This window comes from Elephantulus edwardii, unplaced genomic scaffold (genome assembly GCF_000299155.1).
Source record: "Elephantulus edwardii isolate Elephantulus edwardi_28Jun2011 unplaced genomic scaffold, EleEdw1.0 scaffold00130, whole genome shotgun sequence".
NCBI lineage: Eukaryota > Metazoa > Chordata > Mammalia > Macroscelidea > Macroscelididae > Elephantulus > Elephantulus edwardii.
The window spans coordinates 4,224,295-4,245,470 of record NW_006399880.1 but is presented as its reverse complement, the minus strand read 5'-3'; positions in this window follow the sequence as shown (position 1 = coordinate 4,245,470).

The following is a 21,176-nucleotide window of genomic DNA, read 5'->3' as shown; positions in this document are numbered from 1 at the left end:
ATATGTCTGAATGATAGTGGTATTCACTGGACTTCCTTGTATGTGTATGGATATTATCCTGTCACTGACAATATTGTACTTCAAGATGGATCTAGCAATGACTTTTTTAACTTTGAAAGCAACTCCATTTTTCCTCACCTTTTCATCTCCAGAGTAATATATCATATGATCATCCGACTCAAAATGCCCCATACCAGTCCGTCTCATCTCACTAATGCCTAGTATGTCAGTATTTATGCATTCCATTTCTTCCTTAACAATATTTAATTTTCCTACATTCATGTTTCTCACATTCCATGTCCCAATCGCTAGTGTCTGCTTACAACTGTTCCTCCTCATTTGTATTTCCATACTTGAAAGCTCAAGCTCAGTTGCCCTTTCTGTTATGTACATGTGTTCTAAAAACGTAGGGTTTTTAGAGGCCTGCTATTTCAGAAGTGGATGGCCAATCCTTCTTACTAGTCTGTCTTAATGTGAATGTTCAGATTTAGAGAAGTATCAGACAGACCAGCAAGTTAAAGATATATCCCTATTGTGGAGTTAAAAATCAGTGTCAGTGTTGCCCCTGCCTTTGGCACACGTGTCTTTACCCACTTATTTCCCTGCTCCACCATCCACCAGGATACCCATCCACTTCTAACCACTCTCTTCACATCTATCTCCCATTGACCAGCCCTTGATCTAATAGCTTATATATGAAGCCTCCTTGGGTTCTGTGATTCCCAACACATCAACTTCTCATAGTTCCTTATCTTGGGACCAATGTCTCTGAAGTTCAGTCGTAATGTTTCCCGAGCAAAGGTGATGCATCCTGTAGAACTGGTGCGTAGATAGGTTTTTCTTGCCCCAAGGGCCACAGGCCCGAGGGCCCGAACGAATGCTGCACAGTTTGGCATCTTCAGTGTTACCTGGGAAGATGGACGGGGAGTGTAATGGACCTTTTAGATGCCCAGCTTTCTGCCAGCGAGGCTCCTTCTACCCTGTCTGTGTGGCCTGTGGAACGAATAATACCCCACAAAACCCTCCTCCACTTTACAAGATGAAGTTAATGCTAAAATAACACTTTTTAAAAGAGTATTAAGATAAAATCTTTTCCCTTATAGTCTTTTTGTGAACCAGTAAAATCCAGCTTCTGGGGCACTATCATCCTTTAAAACAAAGATATTCCAAACGTCCTCGAGCCCTAGCCCCATCCTTTCAAGTTCCTGCAATAGAACAGATGAGGGGAAGAACTGTTTGAAAGGAATATATGATTAGATTTTACATGTATGACAACAACCTGGAACAGGGGTGCAAAGTTGGGTGGGGAGAAAATAGCTAACAATGAATTAAAAAAATAACAACAACAACCTAAAGAAATCCACCCCAATATAGGGTGAGATGCAGTCTTAGCCTTTGCATCAGGGATAAAACTTGAGGGGGTCTACCATTCATGTACTCATTGGTAGACATAGGTTGGCCCAAATGTTCTTTTGCAGAAATAACATGCTTTGCCAAGATATTTTTTTTCATGTTTCTGTTGTGACACTAAGCCATGTTCTTAACAACATCAAGAAAACAAAAATTCTCACCACTAGACTGAAAGGCATAATTATCTGTCCTTTCTTTCCCCTCCTCATGTAGCTTAATGATGGTACCTTTCAGAGAGTCTCTCTGATTCATCAGATGTGTGACACAGACACAGAGCTTCTTCCTGGCAATAATGGTGATCTTCATACACAAAGTCATTATCCAGCTGCATGTAGTACTTTTCAATGATGACCCGGGCCATCCTTTTTCACAGTTTCAGTGTGAACATGGTTCATATTGTGAGGTTCTTGATGAAAGAGCTAGTTTGAGGACTAAAGTGCCATGACATTTTTAATCACTTGCTAAGCATGTGAGAGCTGGACAATGAATAAGGATGATTGAAAGAGAATTGATGCCTTTGAACTGTGGTGTTAGAGAAAGGTACTGAATATCCCAGGGACTTCCAAAAGAACAAAGAGATATGCCTTGGAGAAGGTGCAGCTAGAATGCTCCTTGTACACAAAAATAACAAAGCTTCATCTCACATACTTTGGGCATGTTGCTAGGAGAGGCTATTCCTTGGAGAGAAACATCATGCTTGGAAAGGTGAAAGGACAGGGAAAGGAAAGAAGATTCTCAACTGGGTAGATTAACACAGTGACTGCAGCAATGGGCTCAAGAGTGTCAAAGATTGAGATGATAACAGGAGAGGACAGGGTTGGAATCTGTTTTCACAGGGTCTTAGGAGTCGTACTCAACTCAAAAACACATAGCAACAACAACATTGATTTTTTTCCTTAGGGGCCCATAACTAGACTTAACTCCCAGAAGGACCCCAAAAGTAAAGTGTAAAATGCAACAGAGGAGAAAGTACACTTATCTATACTTTGCTACTATATACAAACCAACCTCGGGAATATGTGTGAAAATCGCTGTTAAGGGTGTGCAATAAGGGTGCAAGAAACAGAAAGTTGGATCATTCTGAGTTTATTGATATGGATCCAGGAAGCACATACATAGCATAGCACAAGATAACATTCATGTGCAAATTGTTAATTTAGCTTGAAAGGTTAGAAAGATCTTTGTTAGGTCACTAAAGCATGCATTAAGAGGTGGACTATACTAAATCTAGTTGAATTGCCAGACCTGCCTTGATATACTGCAGAAACATCAAAAGACTTTGGAAAAGTGGTAAGTCAAAATGTGCCACAGACTGAATTGTATCTTCTCAAAATAGAGGTGAAACTTGGTTAGGTCATGATTATCAGCAAAACGTATATGTCACAAATCCTGACCTCTATATTCTATAGGCAAAATATTGAATGATGCCAGAAACATTAAAAGAAAATCAAGACACAGAGTCATGATACCAAAAAGAATTGGTCAACAATGAACCATTTTAGGAAGTAGCACATGATCAACAACCAAAGTTGTTGACATCTGGTCTGCACTGAAGGCATTGGTGAAAGTTAAGCCTCCAGGAACAAAGGTGTATCTGATTCAGGCCAGGGTCTGTACAACCACTTGTTATGCATCTGAGAGTGATAAAATGAATAAAGGTGAAGAAGAAATGATTCCTTTGAGTTGTGGAATATCATTTTAGCATTTCAACAAATGAAAGCAGCCCTGGAAGTGCTAACTTGTCTATGTCAAGAAATTTGGAAGACAATCAACTGACTAGAAGAGAGCCATATCTGTGCTCATTTATTTAAAAAGTGATCTAACAGAATGTAGAAATTATTGAACAATTATCATTAATATCTCACGTAAGCAAAATCTTGCTGAAGACTATTTTAAAATGGCTGGAGCAGTACATCCACAGGAAAACGACCAGAAATTCAAGCTGGACTTAGAGGAGTTTATCAAATAAAGGACATCATTGCTAATGTCAACTAGATCTTGACTGAAAGCAGAGAATACCAGAAAAATAGTTACTTCTCTTTTACTATGAAAATGCATTTGATTGTGTGTAGCATAATAAATTATGAAAAATAATGAGCAGAATGATAATTCCAGGACAATTAATTGTGTGTATGTGTGCATGTATGCAGAATTTGTACATAGACAAATAGTCCATTTGAACAGAACATAGCTTTAAATTAAGAAAGATATAAATCTAGGTCATGTCCTTTCACCATACCTACTAAGTTTATATGATAAGTAAATAACCTAGAAGCTAGGCTATATGAAGAAGAAGGCACCATCAGAAACTGGAGGAAATCTCATCAGTTACCTGCAAAATACACATAGAACTACCTTGTTTGCTGAAAGTGAAGAGGATGTGAAGTACTTACTGAAAAAGGCCAAAGAGTAAAGCCTTCAGTTTGAATTCTCTTTCTCTCGATAGATAGATAGATAGCTAGATAGATAGCTAGATAGCTAGATAGATAGATAGATAGATAGATAGATAGATATGATATAGATATAGATTAGATATAGATATATTGATATATCTATAGATATCTATCTATATAGATATAGATATAAATCCTTCCAATTGAATCAACAAGCAAGGCCATGTTAAATGAAGAAAAGTCTGAAGCTATCAATGATTTCATTTTTCTGGATCCACAATCAATATCCTTGGAATCACCAGGTCAAGGTATCAAGTGTCATATTGTATTATGCAAATTTTCTGTCAAAGACCTCTTTAAAGTGCTAAAGGATAGATATATGTTTCAATACTAATATGTGCCTAAGCCAAGCCCAAGCTATAGTATTTTCATGCAAGTGAAAATTTGTGAATAAGGAAAAAGTATACTGCTGTAGAACTGATTCCCACTCATAGAGAACCCCCATTAGGTTTCATCTTTAAGGGAAGAGGCTGCTTATCATTCTCTAGTAGAGCAGCAGACTATGTCTCCAAAATTCCTTGAATAAGGAAAACTAAAGGAGAATTGTGGTGTTGGATAAGAATATTGAATATGCCATTTACTGGCACAGAGAACAAACAACTCTTTTTTCAAAGAGTGAAGTTAGAGTGCTTCTTAGGAGTAAGAATATTAAGAACTTTATCTCACATACTTTGGGCACATTATTGGATCATGCTTGAAAAAGTAGAGAGTTAATGAAAGTGAAGAAGACGCTCAGTGAATTGGGTTGATAAAGTGATTGAGAAAATGGGCTTAAGAATAGCAAAGATTATGAGGATGGTGCAGGACTGGATAGAATTTTGTTTTGCTATTGCCTTGAGTACTCAAGAGCAACAGTGTCTCTCTGGAGACTAAGGTCTGCCTGATACAGGCCATGGTTTTTGCAATCACTTGTTATGCATCAGAGAGTTGGACAATGACTAGGCAGGATAGAAGGAGAATTGACGCCTTTGAGCGTGGTGCTGGAGAAGAGTATTGAATGTACCATGGACTGCCAAGAAAACAAATAGATTCATCCTAGAGAGGGTTAAACCAGGCTACTCCTTGGAGACAAGGATCCTGGGGTTTCGTCTGACATACTTTGGACATGTTGTAAGGAGGGACAGGTCCTTGGAGAGGGACATCATGCTTGGGAGGGTGGAAGGATGGCTCAGGAGGAGAAGACCCTCTATGAGGTGGATTGATTCAGTGACTGGGGTAATCGGGATGGGTGTGTCAGAGGCAATGTGATTGGCACGGGATAGAGCAGGGTTTAGGGCTGTTGTACATATTGTCTCTATGAGTCGCAAACGACTCGACGGCACATAACAACAACAACAACATTGCCTTGAGTCAAGGTTAACTTGACAGCACTTACCAGTAAATTTGTGCAAATGAGGCAGGATTAGAGACATATATATATAATTATGTAGTAATTTCCCGTGATACAGCCTAAGATGTGATCAGCCAATAAATTGTTAAGGAATAAAGGTGAGATGGTATTTCATTGTGATTTTGATTTGCATCTCTCTTATTGCCAGTGCTTTCATCAGGTGTCTATTTGCCATCCAAATATCTTCCTCTGTGAAAAGTCTTTCCTTGTCTTTTTGCTATTTAATAATTGGGTTATCAGTCTTTCTGCTCTGGAGGCCCAATAGTATTCTTTAAACTTTCATTATGAGACCCTTGTCTGAGATAATATTCCCAAATGTTTTTTCCCAATCAGTAGGTTTTCTTTTTACCCTATTGGAAGAAGGTTTTGACAAGCACAAGGTTTTAATCTTTAGAAAGTCTCATTCCTCAATTCATAAGGACAAATACAGATAAGTCCATTGTTGTAAAAATAGAAGGATAACTAGTAAAACATGTTTGGGGACCCAAGGGAGTAAGGAATGGGAGCAGAGTTGTGAGGATGGGTAGGGGCAAAAGCACAGGGTTGCACAATTTGTTGAGTGCTGGGAAGGGGTAAAGAAACTGGGAAAGACCCAGTGGAAACCTGAAAAAAAAGGGTAATGAGCATAATTCAATGATGATTTATTTTATAAAACATAATGCATGGGAATGACTGTATGAAACACCATGTGAATGAAGAATAGTGTGAAACACAATGTATACTAACTTTGTAAACAAACTAATATAAAAAATATTTTTTAAAAAAACCAACTAGAGTAATATGTATCACCACCATGATTTGACAGGAAAGAGTTTGCCTAGGATGCAAACATTTTGTCTTTAGGGAGATGAAAAGAGAGAGGAAGTGAGCAGAATGAAGCAACATATTAACATAGATAAAAGAGTGAGGATAAGCATAAGTCTTTTGGACCAAGTTTCTTGTGCTGGGAAATTCCTCAAACCCAGAGGAAAGCCAAGGTACATGAACATCTCCAAGGAAAACGAGGCCTTCAGATGCTGAAGGAAACAAGGACTTTCCTCTGGAAACAATGGATAGAGAAAATCTCCTAGAACCAGGTTCTAGCATCCTGAATTTAGACTTCTAGCCTCATAAGATTTACCAAAGGATGTTCAAAGGATAGGGGTGCCCACACCTGACGCCAGTGAGGTGAATTCAGACACCTCAGTGGTGTTTAAGGGGTTTCCCGCTTCAAAGACATAAGATGACACTCTCACATATATGCCCAATATAACTAACAATAGTCACTTGGTTCTACTGTTTGCAGATGCAGGGCGGGTGCCACCCACACCAGAATATTCTAGGTACCTAGACAGCTCTGTACCTACATGATTTCATTTCACTTTGATTCACATAGTAGCAGTAGTCAAGAAATCAAAAGCATGCTGCCTTGGAAAATCTGCTGTCAAGGATCTCTTCAAATGCTAAAGAGCAAAGATGTCTATTTAAAGACTAAGTTGTACCTGGTCCAAGCTATGGTTTTTGTTTTGGTTTTTTCCCCACCATGTGCTTCCTAGGCATCTGAAAGTTGGACAATAAATAAGGATGTCAGAAGAATTGATGCCTTTGAGTTGTCATGTTGGAGAAGAGTACTAAATATCATATGTTGTTGATTGCCTTTGAGTCAAGCATGACTCATAGTGACCCTATGAACAAAAGGCCTGAAGTTCCTCTTCAACTATTGACATTTATTAAAGTTCATAGAGTTTCTGGAGGCATGTTATTTAGGAAGTGGATGCCACTCATAGATTGCCAAAAAACCAAAAAAAAAATCAAAAAACAAAAACTACAACCAAATCAGATACAGAGAAGTTGCAACCAGAGCACTCATTTGAGTCAAGGGTTGATGGAACTTCATCTCACATACTTTGAGCATGTTGTAATGAAGGAGTCAGTCCATGGAAAAAGATATCATGCTGGCAGAGATAGAGAATCATAGAAAGAGGTGAAGACTCTTAACAGAATTGACTAACAGAATGACTAAGATGGGCTTGAGCATTTGTGAGATGAGAGGATAGTGCAGAATAAGGCAAGGTTCATAGGGTCTTATGAGTTATAGTCAACTTGACAGCAACTAACCACAAAAATAGCAACCTCTTAAGCTATAAGAGAATAAATTCTTATTGAAGCCACCTACTTGTGATACCTCTGTGATGGTAATACCAGATAGTCAAGACAGAGTTCATTTATCAAGTTGAACTCAGAGATTCACTCAAGGAGTCCCAGGGGTGAAAAGAAAATCTACCAACTGGGAACAAACATTTGGTAATACAGTCTCAGACAAGAGTCTTACAATGAAAGTTTGCAGAATACTCCTGGGCCTCTACAAGAAAAATACTGATAACCCAATTACAAAGTGGACAAAAGACATGAAAAGAATTTTCACAGAGGAATATATTTGAATGGCAAACAGATACATGAAGAAATGCTCCAAATCACTGATGATAAGAGAGATGCAAATAAAAAACACAATGAAGTACAATCTAACTCCAGTAGCAGTGGCAAAGTTTAACAGGGCTGAAAGCAATAAATGTTGGAGAGAATGTGGTGAGAAAGGATCTCTTATATTGTTGGTGGGATTGTAAAATGGTGCTACCACTCTGGAAGGCACTTAGGCGCTTCCTCAAAAAAGCTGAACACAGAAATTCCATATGACCCAGCTATTCCACTACTTGGAATATCCCTGAGAAAATTAGAACTGAGGCACAAACTGAGATTTGTACACCAATGTTCATAGCAGCCTTATTCACCATTGCAAGAACATGGAAATAGCTCAGATGTCCAACAACAAACAAATGGATTGAGAAATTATGGTACATTCACATGATGGAATACTACACAGCAGGAGCAATATGCAGGAGCAATAACTTTGTAAATGATAACCTAACTTGGGAGGGACCGGAGAGCATTATGCAGGGCGGGGGGGGGGGCGTGGAAGTAGAGGGATGAGGATGTGCAGGGGGAGGTTGGGTTTAATCATGGAGTTGTACAATTTGATGGGTAGAGGGATGAGGGAAATTGGAAGAACCTGTTCTCAAAAACAATGTATTCAAATTTTGTAAGTAAACTAGTATAAAATAAAAAAAAGAAAGAAAGAAAGGAGGCCTCAGGGGATATGAGGAATTCAACAGTGAGAAACAAATTTGTGAAGGGAGCACCTAACTTCATTAACATACCTGACTACAATGGGACATACTGGACATCATGGTGGTAGTGGGCAAGTGTCCATACCTAACTGACAAAGACAGGGTTAACTATAGTCCAAAATGGGCAGGAAAGTCAAATCAGTGATCAGGAGAGAGTCTAACTTGTATAGACTTGTGGCATTGGCTACATAGTCATGGTTGTCGTTGTTATGTGCCGTTGAGTCGCCTGTGACTCATAGTGACCCTAGGGACCCTGTGTAAAATAGCCCCAAACTCTGCTCTATCCTGTGCCAATCTTATTGTTTCTTACACACCTACCCGCATTACCCTAGTCACTGAATCAATCCATCTCATTGAGGGTCTTCCTCTCTTGTGCTGTCCCTCCATCCTCCCAAGCATGACATCCATCTCCAAAGACTGGTCTCACCTTGCAACATGTCCAAAGTATGTTGGACAAAGCTTCAGAATCCTTGCTTCCAAGGAGTAGCATGGATTCATCCTTCCTAGGATAAACCTGTTTATCCTCCAGGTTGTTCATGGTATATTCAATACTCTCCTCCAGCGCCACAGCTCAAAGGCATCAATTCTCCTATCATCTGTAGTCATTGTCCAGCTCTCTGATGGATAGAAAATAACTGTATCCCTAGAAATAAAATAGATGGGAAATCTAAATATTGACTTGATCTTTACAACAGAAAAATTCTAGGTCAAATAAATGACTCTCAAAGTCTAACATGAATTGCTATAAGAGTCTTGGCCCTTCAGTCAATTCCTAGGCTTGAGCGAGTTTATAGTGGCCTAATCACTTGACTGAAGAGGAGCCTAGATACCTTTAAGCAAGGACTCCTCTGTACTACCCATCATAAAATGGCTATTATTTTATACACAGAGTCATAAAATCAGATGTGCACAGCAGCATTACAAAATTAAATGTAACGGAAACAGCATGGTCAGGCTCAAGCTGAACCTGAAGGAAAAAGTAAGTTGCATGAGGAAGGGAACCAAATGTCTACCATCTCCAGTCCTGTCATATTACCTTTCCTCTCTAAATCTACATTTATGGTTTTGCAGAAAGTTCCTTAAGAGTATGTGATTTGAGGAAGAGAAAAATACATGCTTAGTTTTTAAATGATATTGAATAATATTTGGGCACCATTCCTCATAAGTGGACAGAAAAAGGAAATCCTTTCAAAGGGCAGGACTTTAAACCATGCACATAGTTATTCACTTTTCTTGGAACAAGAAGTGACCAGAGGCATGGTTGTACACTCAAGTATATTCATGGGTAGTTGTCAATTGTATGACTAGATAGTCAGGGGCTTGAGAGGAATATGATTGGAAAACTGGTTACAAAAAGATATGAGGAAGACATTTGTAGATGGATCTCTCTGAATGAGTAAAAATGTGAAGGTTTATCTCCTGTGAATACTCACCAAAGGAAAATTTTAACAGTTAATGAATTGGATGAAACATTGTTCAGTGAAAAACAGCAACCCCAACAACTTCTGTCATTATCCAATGTGCACATGAACAAAATAGTCATTGTGGCAGGGTTGCAATTTGTGCATAAGTACCACATGGACTTACACTCACCACAGTGATTTAGGTATAGCCACTTCTGCCAATAATAGAGAGCAACACTGTGGATCTCCAGGATGACATTGCTCCTTAAGGCAATTAGCCAAGGCAGGTTGATTACATCGCACCACTTTCATTATGGAAAGGACTATATTTTATTTTTACTGAAATAGAGATTTACTCTGAATAAGGACCTGCCTCCTCAGCTAATAATGCTTATGTATTAATTACCATCTGTGAACTCACAGAATGCCTTATTCACTGTCACAGAATGCCTTATCCACAGCATCATCTTCTAAAGACACAATTATGGTACTATCTGGGTAGCAATTATTTTTAGGGTAGGGATAATACAGAAGGCTATATACAACCTAAATCAGAATTAATTTTTTATGGTACTATTTTCCTCATAACCAAGATCCAAGGAATGAGAATGGAATTGGCATAACAGTCTTGGCACCAGCCACCAAGAAATTAGAAGACATATTGCTTTGGTAAAGTCTGTTGTTAGAGAAATTATGTTAGTCTGGAGACTAAGGTGCACCTGATACAGGCCATGGTCTTTGAAATCACTTGCTATGCATCAGAGAGCTGGACAATGGATGATAGAAGGAGAATTGATGCCTCTTTGAGCTGTGGTATTGGAGAAGAGTATTGAATATACATACCACGGACTGCTAAGAGAATGAACAGGTTTGTCCTAGAGAGGCTTAAACCTGGCTGTTCCTTGGAGGCGAGGAATCTGAAGCTTCCTCTGACATGCTTTGGACATGTTGCAAGGAGGGACCAGTCCTTGGAGAGGGACGTCATGCTTGGGAGGTTGGAGGGATAGTGCAGGAGAGGAAGACCCTCGATGAGATGGATTGATTCAGTGACTGGGGTATTGGGGGTAGGTGTGCTGAAGACAGTAAGATTAGCACAGGATAGGGCAGGGTTTAGAGCTGTTATACATAGGGTCACTATATATGGCACATAACAACAACAACATTAACCCTAGATGTTTATCTGCAAAGGTTTTGCAGAAACAAGAACTGTTATAAGTATTTCTTTTTTGTGCTATTAAGTTTCATTAATGAGTGAACTTTCTTCATTTAACAGCAAAATAAGTACTGCAATATGTCCATGCACAAAGGATTCACCAATCTTCCCTTGTTTACTATTATCCTGAAGCAACTGTCTTGATAGCCTTCTAAAGACACAATTATGGTACCAGTGAGGTAACAATATTTTGCAGGTTGGGGAGAATGTTCTTTGGGAGGCTGAATATGCTCTGTTGTTGTTGTTGTTGTTGTTGTTGTTAGGTGCCATTGAGTATAACCCATAGCAGCCCTATGCACAACAGATCCCTGTCCTCTCCCTCACACTTCCTGACATGCTAGAGTCCATTGCAGCAGTCCCTCTGTCAATCCACTTGATTGAAAACCTTCCTCTCCTTTGTCGAACATCTGCTTTTCCAAGCATGATGCCCCTCTCCAAAGAATAGCCTCTCCGAACAAGTCCGAAGTATATGAGACAAAGCTTTAACATCTTTGCCTCTAAGGAGGACTCTGGCTGCACTTTCTCGAAGACTTATTTGTTTGTTCTTTTGGCAGTCCATAGTATATTCAGTACTCTTCTCCAACACCACACCTCAAAGACATCAATTGTTCTTCTGTCGTCCTTCTTCATTATCTAGCTCTTAGATATATAGCAAGTGATTAAAAAGACCATGGCCTGAATCAGACACACCTTAGCCCTCAAACGACATCATTGCTTTTCAGTAAGTTGGAGTGGTCTCTGAGTGCAGACTTTATGGTGCCATACATCTCCTGATTTTATAACTACTGATACCAAGATTGTTGACTGCATATGCTCTGCATATGACTGCATATGCCTTTTTTGGGGGTAATATTTCTCCTATAATTAGGAATCAAGGAGTAGGAATAGGAGTGGAATCACTCACTATAATCCCTAATGGCCAATCTGAATTTTTTTTTTCTTCTTGACCCACAACCTTATGCTCTGTGGGTCTAGAAATCATAGTTCCAAAGTGAGAAATACTCTTAATCAGAAAACACATTGCTGAATCTATTTCAAGAATATCACTAGGTCATTTTGGACTCTTCATGGCTCTGAGTCAACAATCAAAGAAGTGAGGTACCATCTTGGTTGGTATGACTGAATCTACCAGGGGGAAATAAAATTGAAATTACATAATGAAGGGAAAGGAGATATACCTGAAAAAGAGGAGATCCATTAGGTATTTTTCCACTACCAAACCCTGTGGTTGAATTCAGTGGAAGACTGCAGAAATTCAATCTAATATGGTTAATAATTCCTTAAATCCTTTAGGAATGTAGATTTGAGTCACCGCATCAGACAAAGGATATGATGAGCCTAGGTGCTTGCCAAAGTGGGTGACAAAAGAAGGTAGTTTAAAATAACATTTGACCAGCTGTAGAAACAATAATTGTCATTTTTATAAGTGTTTATTCCTTGTTCTATTATACTTGTATGTATGCACATATCTACAAATATTTTATGTTGTAGTGAACTCTAAAATGTAAATAAGGCTAGTACATTTTTTTGCCTGTATACATGCTTGCTGTATTATGCTAGGTGCAAATAAGACTTTCTCATTTCTTTAAATATTACGTATGGTTTGAAGAGATGTGTGCAGATGTTAAGTTAACAAGTTAATGTTGTGTGTGAATTTTGCTAAGTCACAATCTCTAGTCTCATGCACAGTCCTCCACTTTGTGGTGATGTACCATTATCCCCCATTATCCATATTGTAAATAGCGTTATATGTGATTGAGGCAGGAGATATATGTAGAGAGAGAGAGAGAGAGAGAGAGGCAGTGTGGAATATAGTTTGAGGGAGCTCTGAATCTAATGGTAAAAAACAGTGCTGTAATTCCAAAGGCACATGGTTCAAATCCAATTACTTCTGAAAATCCACCAGAGGGTCAGCTATGGGTTGGTTCTGATTAGATGGCACACAACAATATAGCTTGAGTGATAGTCTCATAAGAAGACATAGGCTAAGTCATACTCTTATACAAGTTATACCACCAAGGAAACTCCCCTTATATCACAGTATATATAAATAAAATCAGCAACCTTGGTAGCAGCAGCCAGGAAATTAAAATAAAGGTTTCACTAGGAAAATCAGCAGTCAGGGAATTCTCCAAAGTGCTGAAAAGCAAGATCCTCGGTTTAAAGACTAAAGAGTGCCTGACCCAAGCAACGTTCTTTTCAATTACTTGCAATGTATCAGAGAGTTGAAGAGTGAACAAAGATGGCAAAAGAAGAATCAACGCTTTTTAGTTGTGTTGCTGGGGAACAGCACTAAATATCCCATGGACTGCCAACAGAATAAACAAATATGTCTTAGATTTGTAGCACAGCTTCTTGCCACTAGACCACCAGAGCTCAACAAATATGTCTTGGAGAGAATGCAATCAAGATGTTCCTCAGAAACATGCATAGTGAAGCTTCATCTCACACACTCTTGTTAGGAGTAGTCCGTCAGTTTTGGGAAAAGACACCATGCTCAGAAAAGCGGTGGGTCAGCAAAAGAGGGAAAACCTTCAATGAAATGGACTGACTCAGTGATTGCAACAATGGGCTGTAGTGTGGCAGAGATGATGAGGATGGCACAGGATAGGAAAGGATTCAGATCTGTTGATCATAGGATTACAATAAGACTCAACGGCACCAAACTACAATAACAACAGTACCTCTGGTAGCCTGGTGAGTCAGGAGTTGCACTGCCAACTCAGATGCACAAGGTTCAAATCTATCAGCTGTTCTATGAAATAAAGATGGGTGTTTTCCCTCCTATGCCTCTTAAAACCTGCTAAAGGGTCAGTTGTGAGTGGGTTCTTACTCATCGGTACATACTAACATCAGCAATAGATATTCTGGTAAGTTTCTCCCTTGCTCTGGTGCCTGCATCTGTAACTGAACTGGCAACTTGCCATCTGACTAGTCAATTTTGGAATTTGTCAGCTTCTGAAGTCCTGCTGTTTAATCTGTCAATTGTAAGTACATTAAGCATGTAACAATGTGAGTCATAGGCAGTCTCCAGCCTGAAAACAGACCCATAGTTTTGGGGCATTTCAGCTTCTACAATCTCTGTCTGTCTCTCTCTCTCTAGTTTTATATCTTTAGAAAACTTGGCTTAAGACAATGTGGTACAGGTATGAAGGTAGAATATAGACCTCTCAAAAGTGCTGAAGAGCAACAGTATCAATCTGGAGACTAAGGTATGCCTGATTTAGGCCATGGTCTTTACAATAACTTGCTATGCATCAGAAAGCTGGACAATGACTAAAGATGACAGAAGAAGAATTGATACATTTAAGTTGTGGTGCTGGATAAGATTATTGAACATACCATGGGCTGCCAAAGAACAAATAGCTTTATCCTAGAGAGAGTGAAAGCAGGCTGCTCCTTGGAAGCAAGGATTTTGAAGCTCCAGCTCATATACTTCAGGCATGTTGCCAGAAGGGACCAGTACTCAGAGAAGGACAATATTTATGGAAGGGTGGAGGAACAGTGCATGACAGGAAGACCCAAGATGAGATGGACTGACACAGTAACTGGGGTAATGGGGGTAGCTGAGTTAGAGTCAGTAAGACTGGCTCAGGACAGAGCAGAGTTCAGAGCTATTGTACATAGAGGGTCGCTATCAGTCATAGGTAACTCACAATGACACACAGCAACAACATAAAGCAATAGAATAGAACTCACAGTCTAAAAATAAGCCCACATATCTATGAACAATTAGGTTTTGACAAAAATTCCAAGGCTATTCAACAGGCCATAGTCTTTGCGATCACTTGTTATGCATCAGAGAGTTGAACAATGACCAAGGAGGATAGAAGGAGAATTGATGCTGGAGAAGAGTATTGAGAGTACCATGAACTGCTAGGAAAACAAACAGATTCATCCTGGAAAGGTGAGGCTCCATCTAACATACTTTGGACATGGTTGTAAGGAGAGACCGGTCCTTGGAGAAGGACATCAGGCTTGGGAGGGCGGAGGGACAGCACAGGAGGGGAAGGCCCTCTATGAGGTGGATTGATTCAGTGACTGCGATTATCGGGATGGGAGTGTCAGAGACAGTGAGATTGGCACAGGACAGAGTTTAGGGCTGTTGTACATAGGGTCGCTATGAATCGCAAGTGACTCGACGGCACATAACAACAACAACAATTCAACATGAAAAGGAGTTTTTAAACAGTGATAGAACAATTTTATCTTCACATAGGAAAGAATGAAGTTGAAACTATACATCACACATATTAAAAAAGTAACTAAGTGAATTAGTATTCAAATATAAGTTAAAAGTCTAAACTTTTAAGAAGAAATATAGTAATAACACCTTAGGATATTGATAAACAATTATTTTGATAAACACTAAAAGCATAAATGACAAAAAGAAAAAGAGATAAATTTGGCTGTATTAAAATTAAAAACTTATGCATCAAAAGACTTTATCAAGACAATAAAGGGACAATTTACAGAATAGGAAAACATATTTGGGAGCAACATGTTTAATAAGTGTTTGGTAACTAGTATAAATAAAGAACTCCAATAACTAAAGATGATTAAATGTTTCGGGATTCCTATTCTTTCCAATGTTAACCAAAGTTTGTTATGATCTATAGTCAAATGCCTTTGCATAGTAGAAAAACAAAACAAAACAAAAAAACAACAACAAAAAACCCCTACAAAAACAAGCAAAAAAAGCACCCCAAATAGCCACACACAAAAACTAAAACCACATTATTTTGGTATTGTCTGCTTTCTTCCAAAATCTATCTGATATCTGCAATGATATCCCTAATGCCATAGCCTCTTCTAAATCCAGTTTTTACCTCTAGCAGTTCTATCTTAATGTATTGTTCTAGCAACTTTTTAAATGATCTTCAGCAGATCACATGATATTGTTCAATAGTTTCTACATTCTGTTGGATCACCTTTCTTGGGAGTGGGAACAAATACTGGTCTCTTTCAGTCAGTTAGTCAGGCAGCTGTACTCCAAATTTCCTGGCATAGTCTAGTGAGCACGTCCAGGGCTGCATCTGTCATTTGAAACATGTGAGTTGAGATCTCATCGATTCCTAGGGAACTGTATTTCGTCAATGCTTTCAGTGCAGCTTGAACGTCTTCCTTCATTACCATTGGTTCTTTATCATACAGTACTTCCTGAAATATTTTAGTGTTGGCCAAGCCTTTTCTGTATATTCCCTCCATCTGCTTTTGATGATTATTTTTAATGGACAAGATTTTTGCCCGTAGCATCTCTAAGTATTGTAACTTGAGGCTTCGATTTATTTTTCAGTTCTCTCACTTCAAAAAATGCTGAATAAGTTCTAGCTACCTTTTGAAATCTTATGTTCAGCTTTTTAACTTCAACATCTCTTACCTTTGTTTTGACTTCTGGACACTCTAGTGAAATTTTAAGAATCTCTTCCGACGTCAATTATGATATTTTAGTGATAATTTGTCCATTAGTCATTAGTGAAATGCAAATCAAACCCACCTTGAGATACTATTTCACTGCCATCATGATGGCTAAGATTTTTTTTTTAATCCAGAAAACGATAAATGTTAGCGAGAATATAGGGAAATTTGAAACCGTTTTCTGTTGTTTCTGGGAGTACAGAATGGTACAGCTGTGTGGGAAGCAGTATGGCAAAATGATCATTTGATGTCAGCAATAATATCCCTCATTCAAAAGCCTCTGCTGAATTTGGCTTGAATTTCTAGCAGTTTCTTATGGATTTACTACCCCATTTTTTTTTTTACTCCAGCCATTTTTAAAATAATCTTCATCAAGATTTTACTTGTGTATGATATTAGTAACTGTTTGATGATTTCTGCATTTTTTGGAACCATTTTTTAATGACTTGTTTGTTTTTAGGTGCTGTCGAGTTGAGCTCATAAAAAGACCTGAATCCTGTTCTATCTTGCACCAGCCTCACACTTCCTGACACACAAGACCCCATTGCAGCAGTCACTGTGTCAATCCACCTGGTTGATGGTATTCTTCTCCTTCGTGTCGACCCTCCATCCTTCCCAACATCATGTCATTCTCCAAGGAATAGCCCTTTCTAGTGAGTCGAAGACTCATCATTCTTGTATCCAAAGAGCACCTCTGCTGCACCCTCTCTGAGACATATCTGTTGGTTTTCTTGGCCATCCACTAGAAGTTCGGTGCTCTTCTCCAACACCACGGCTCAAGGCGTCAATTCTTTTTCTGTCATCCTCATTCATTGTCCAGGTCTTGAATGCATAACTATGGTCTGAGTCAGATGCACCTTAGTTCTCAAACTGACATCACTACTCCTCAATAATTTTAAAAGATCTCTAAATGCAGATTTTCCGAGTGCAGTGTGTCTGCTTATTTCCTGACTGTACCAAGTGTATTAATTGTGGATCCAAGCAAGATGAAGCTGTTGACAGTTCAATCTCCTCTCCATCCATCATGACACTGCTTATTGAACCAGTGGTAAGAGTCTTTGTTTTCCTGATATTGAGACACAATCCATACTGAAAACTACATTCCTTAATCTTCTGCAAAAAGTGCTTCAAGTCCTCCTCACTTTAAGCAAACGAGGTAGTGTCATCTGCATAATGCAGTTATTGATGAGTTTCCCTCTAATCCCTCCTCATAGAGTCCAGCCTCCGGGATAATTTGCTCAGCATACAGAGTGAACAGGTATGGAGAGAGAATATAACCCTGATGCACTCCCTTCCCAATTCTAAACCATGACGTGCTTCCCTGCTCTGTTCACACAACAGCCTCCCAATTCGGGTATAGTTTCCCCATGAGCACAATCAAGTGTTCTGAGATTCCCACTCTCCTTAATGTCAGCCAACTTGTCATGATCCACACAGTCAAACATTGCATAGTCAATAAAGTTCAAATAGAAATTCTTCTGATGTTCCTTACTTTGAGCCAGGATCCATCTAACATCAGTAATGATATCTGTGGTACCACGGCCTCTTCTAAATCCTGATTGAATTTCTGGAATTTTCTTATCTATGTACTGTTTCCAGCCATTTTTTAATGAGCTTTAGCAGTATTTTGCTAGCATGTGATTCAACGATATTGTTCGATAATTTCCACATTCAGTTGGATCACCTTTCTTAGGAATGGGTACAAATATGGACCTCTTGCAATCCATTGACCAGACAGCCATCCTCCAAATTTCCTGGAATAGACTGATGTGTGCATCCAAGGCTGCATCTGTTCATTGAAACAAGTCAATTAATACCCCATCAATTCCTGGGTCCTTATTTTTTGCCAATGTCTTCAATGCAGCTTCTATTTTCTCCTCCATTATAATTTGCTCCTGTTCATATGATATTTCCTGAAATTTTTCAGTGTCAATCAATTCTTTCTGGTACAGTCAGTCACTCTGAATTTCTACCATCTTCTTTTGATGCTTTCTGGGTCATTCAGTATATTGCCCATAACATCTTTGAATATTGTGACACAAGGCCTAAATTTGTTTTTCAGTTCTTTCAGCTTGAGAAATGCAGAGCAAGTTCTTCCATTTTTATTCCCCAATTCCAATTCTCTGCACATTCCATTATAATACTTTGCTTTGTCCTTCCAAGCTGCCCTTTGAAATCGTCTGTTCAGTTCTTTCCCTTTGACATGCTTTCCTTTAGATTTGGCTTCTCAATGCTCCAATGCAATCTTTAGAATCTCTTCTGATGTTAATTTTTATTTTTTTTCTTTCTGTGCCATTTTTTAATGGCCTTTTGCTTTCTTCATTGATGATATCCTTGATATCATCCCACAACTAGTCTGGTCTTCTATCATTGGTGTTTAATGCCTCAAGTCTATTCTTAAGATGATAATGGAATTCCTACGGAATTGATTCAAGATCATATCTTGGTTCCTGTGGACTTATTTTAATTTTCTTCAGCCTCAATTTGAACTTGAATATGAGTAATTGATAATCTGACCCACAGTCTACCCCTAGCCTGGATTTGACTGCCAATATTGGGCTTTCCTAATGGTCTCTTCTACAAATGTAGTCAGTCTGATTCTTATGCAGCCCATCAGGTAAAATCCACGTGTAAAGAAATCTTTTGTGTCTTTTAGAAAAAGTATTTGCAATGAATAAATCATTATAAATACAAGATTCAAACATTCTATTTCCAGCTTCATTTCCTTAACCAAGCCAATATTTTCTAACTACTCTTCCTTTTTCACTGTTTCCTACTTTTTCATTCCAGTCACCAATTGTCATTAACACATCCTGATTGCATGTTTGGTCAATTTCAGACTGCAAAATTTGGTAAAATGTGTATCTATTCCAGTCAGTTGACAATCTAGTCGTCTCTGATAATGTAATATATTGCTTATTGGACTGCTAAGTGAAAGGCTGGCAGTTTGAATTCACCAGGCATACACTGGGGAAAAGATGAGACAATCTCCCCTCTTTAACATTTAAGAGAGGTACTGTGAGTTGGAAGCTACTCTATGGCAGTAAATCAGAGCTACCACCAAAAAAACCCACACAGCCCTTGGGTTGATTTCAATTCATAGTGACCCTCCATTGGGTTCCTGAGACTTAATTTTAGTGGGAAAAGACTCCCTGTATTTTCACTTAGAGCAGCTGGTGGTTTTGAACTACTCATGTTTTAGTTAGCAGAAAAACTAATAATTCACCACACCATTAGAGCTCTTTTCAGATTTACTGTATGGCCTAGAAACAAACCGGGCTTCAGAACATTTAATTGTGTTCATGTGAAATCCATACCTAGACCAGAGCAAGGGAACATTGTGTGCTTTAAAATTAGGAAAGGGTGCATCAAAGTTTTATCCTTTCCCCATACCTGTTTAATTGTATGCTGTACAAATTATTTGAGAAGCTGGACTCTAAGAAAAAAGCATGCCATAAGGATTTGAGGAAGACTCATCAATAACTTTCTTTATTAAGATGACACACCCTTGCTTGTTGAAAGTGAAGAGGACTTGAACATTTGCTTTACAAGATTAAAGACTGCAGCCTTCAATATAGATTGCATCTCTGCATAAAAACAAAAAACAAAAAACCCAACAACAAAAATCACCATATATTCCTCCCCCACCTCAGTTTTTGGCTTTCATTTTTACCCTGTTGGAGAAGATTTTTGATGTGCATAGGGATTTGATTCTTAGAAGGTCCCATGCATCTATTTTATCCTCTCCTAGTTGTAGGTTTTATCAGGATGTTTGGAAGACTGTTCATGGTGTGGATAAGAGCTTCTAGAGTTCTTTCAAGCTTTTTTTAGTCCTTGATTTTAGTCCTACGTCCTTGATCCACTTTGAATTGGTTTTTGTGTATAGTGTAAGGTGTGGATCTCGCTTGAATTTTCTGCAGATAGTTTTCCAATTCTGACAAAACCATTTGTTAAAAAGGCTGTCCAAAACAACTATGAGCTATCATCTGACTCCACTAAAAATAGCAAAATTTAACAGAACAGCAAACAGCAAGTGCTGGCAAGGTTGCAGAGAAACTGGAACCCTTATTGACTGTTGGTGGGAGTGTGAAATGGTGCAACCACTATGGAAGGTTGTTTGGTGCTTTCTCAAAAAGTTGCAAATAAAAATACCATTTGACCCAGCAATTCCACTACCGGGAATTTACCCTAAAGAAACCATAATCCCCACCCAAGCAGATATATGCACACCCATGTTTATTGCGGCTTTGTTTGCAATAGCAAAGAGCTGGAAACAACTCAAGTGCCCATCAACAAACACAATGGAATACTATGTAGCATTGAAAAACAAGGAACTCATGAAATATTATACAAAATGGGTGACCCTGGAGGACATTATGCTGAGTAACAAAAGGACAAATATTGCATAGTATAACTGTTGTAAAATGAGACTGGCATCGGGTTTGAGGGAAGACAGAGAAGGAGGGTAGGAACGATGTATACTGCATTGAAACAGATGAGGGAGAGAACTGTTTAAAAGGGATATATGATTGAGTATTATTGTCATAACAGGAGTCCAGAATTAAGGCTGCACAGAAGAGTGGACTTGGGGGAGGGATTGCATAAAAATGAAAGAGTTTTTCTTTTACTTTTCAAGGAGAGTTGTTTGTTTGGTTTTTATGTTTTGTCGGGTTTTTTTTTTAAATCCACCCTTTTCCTACTCCACCACCAACACTTCCTACTTTT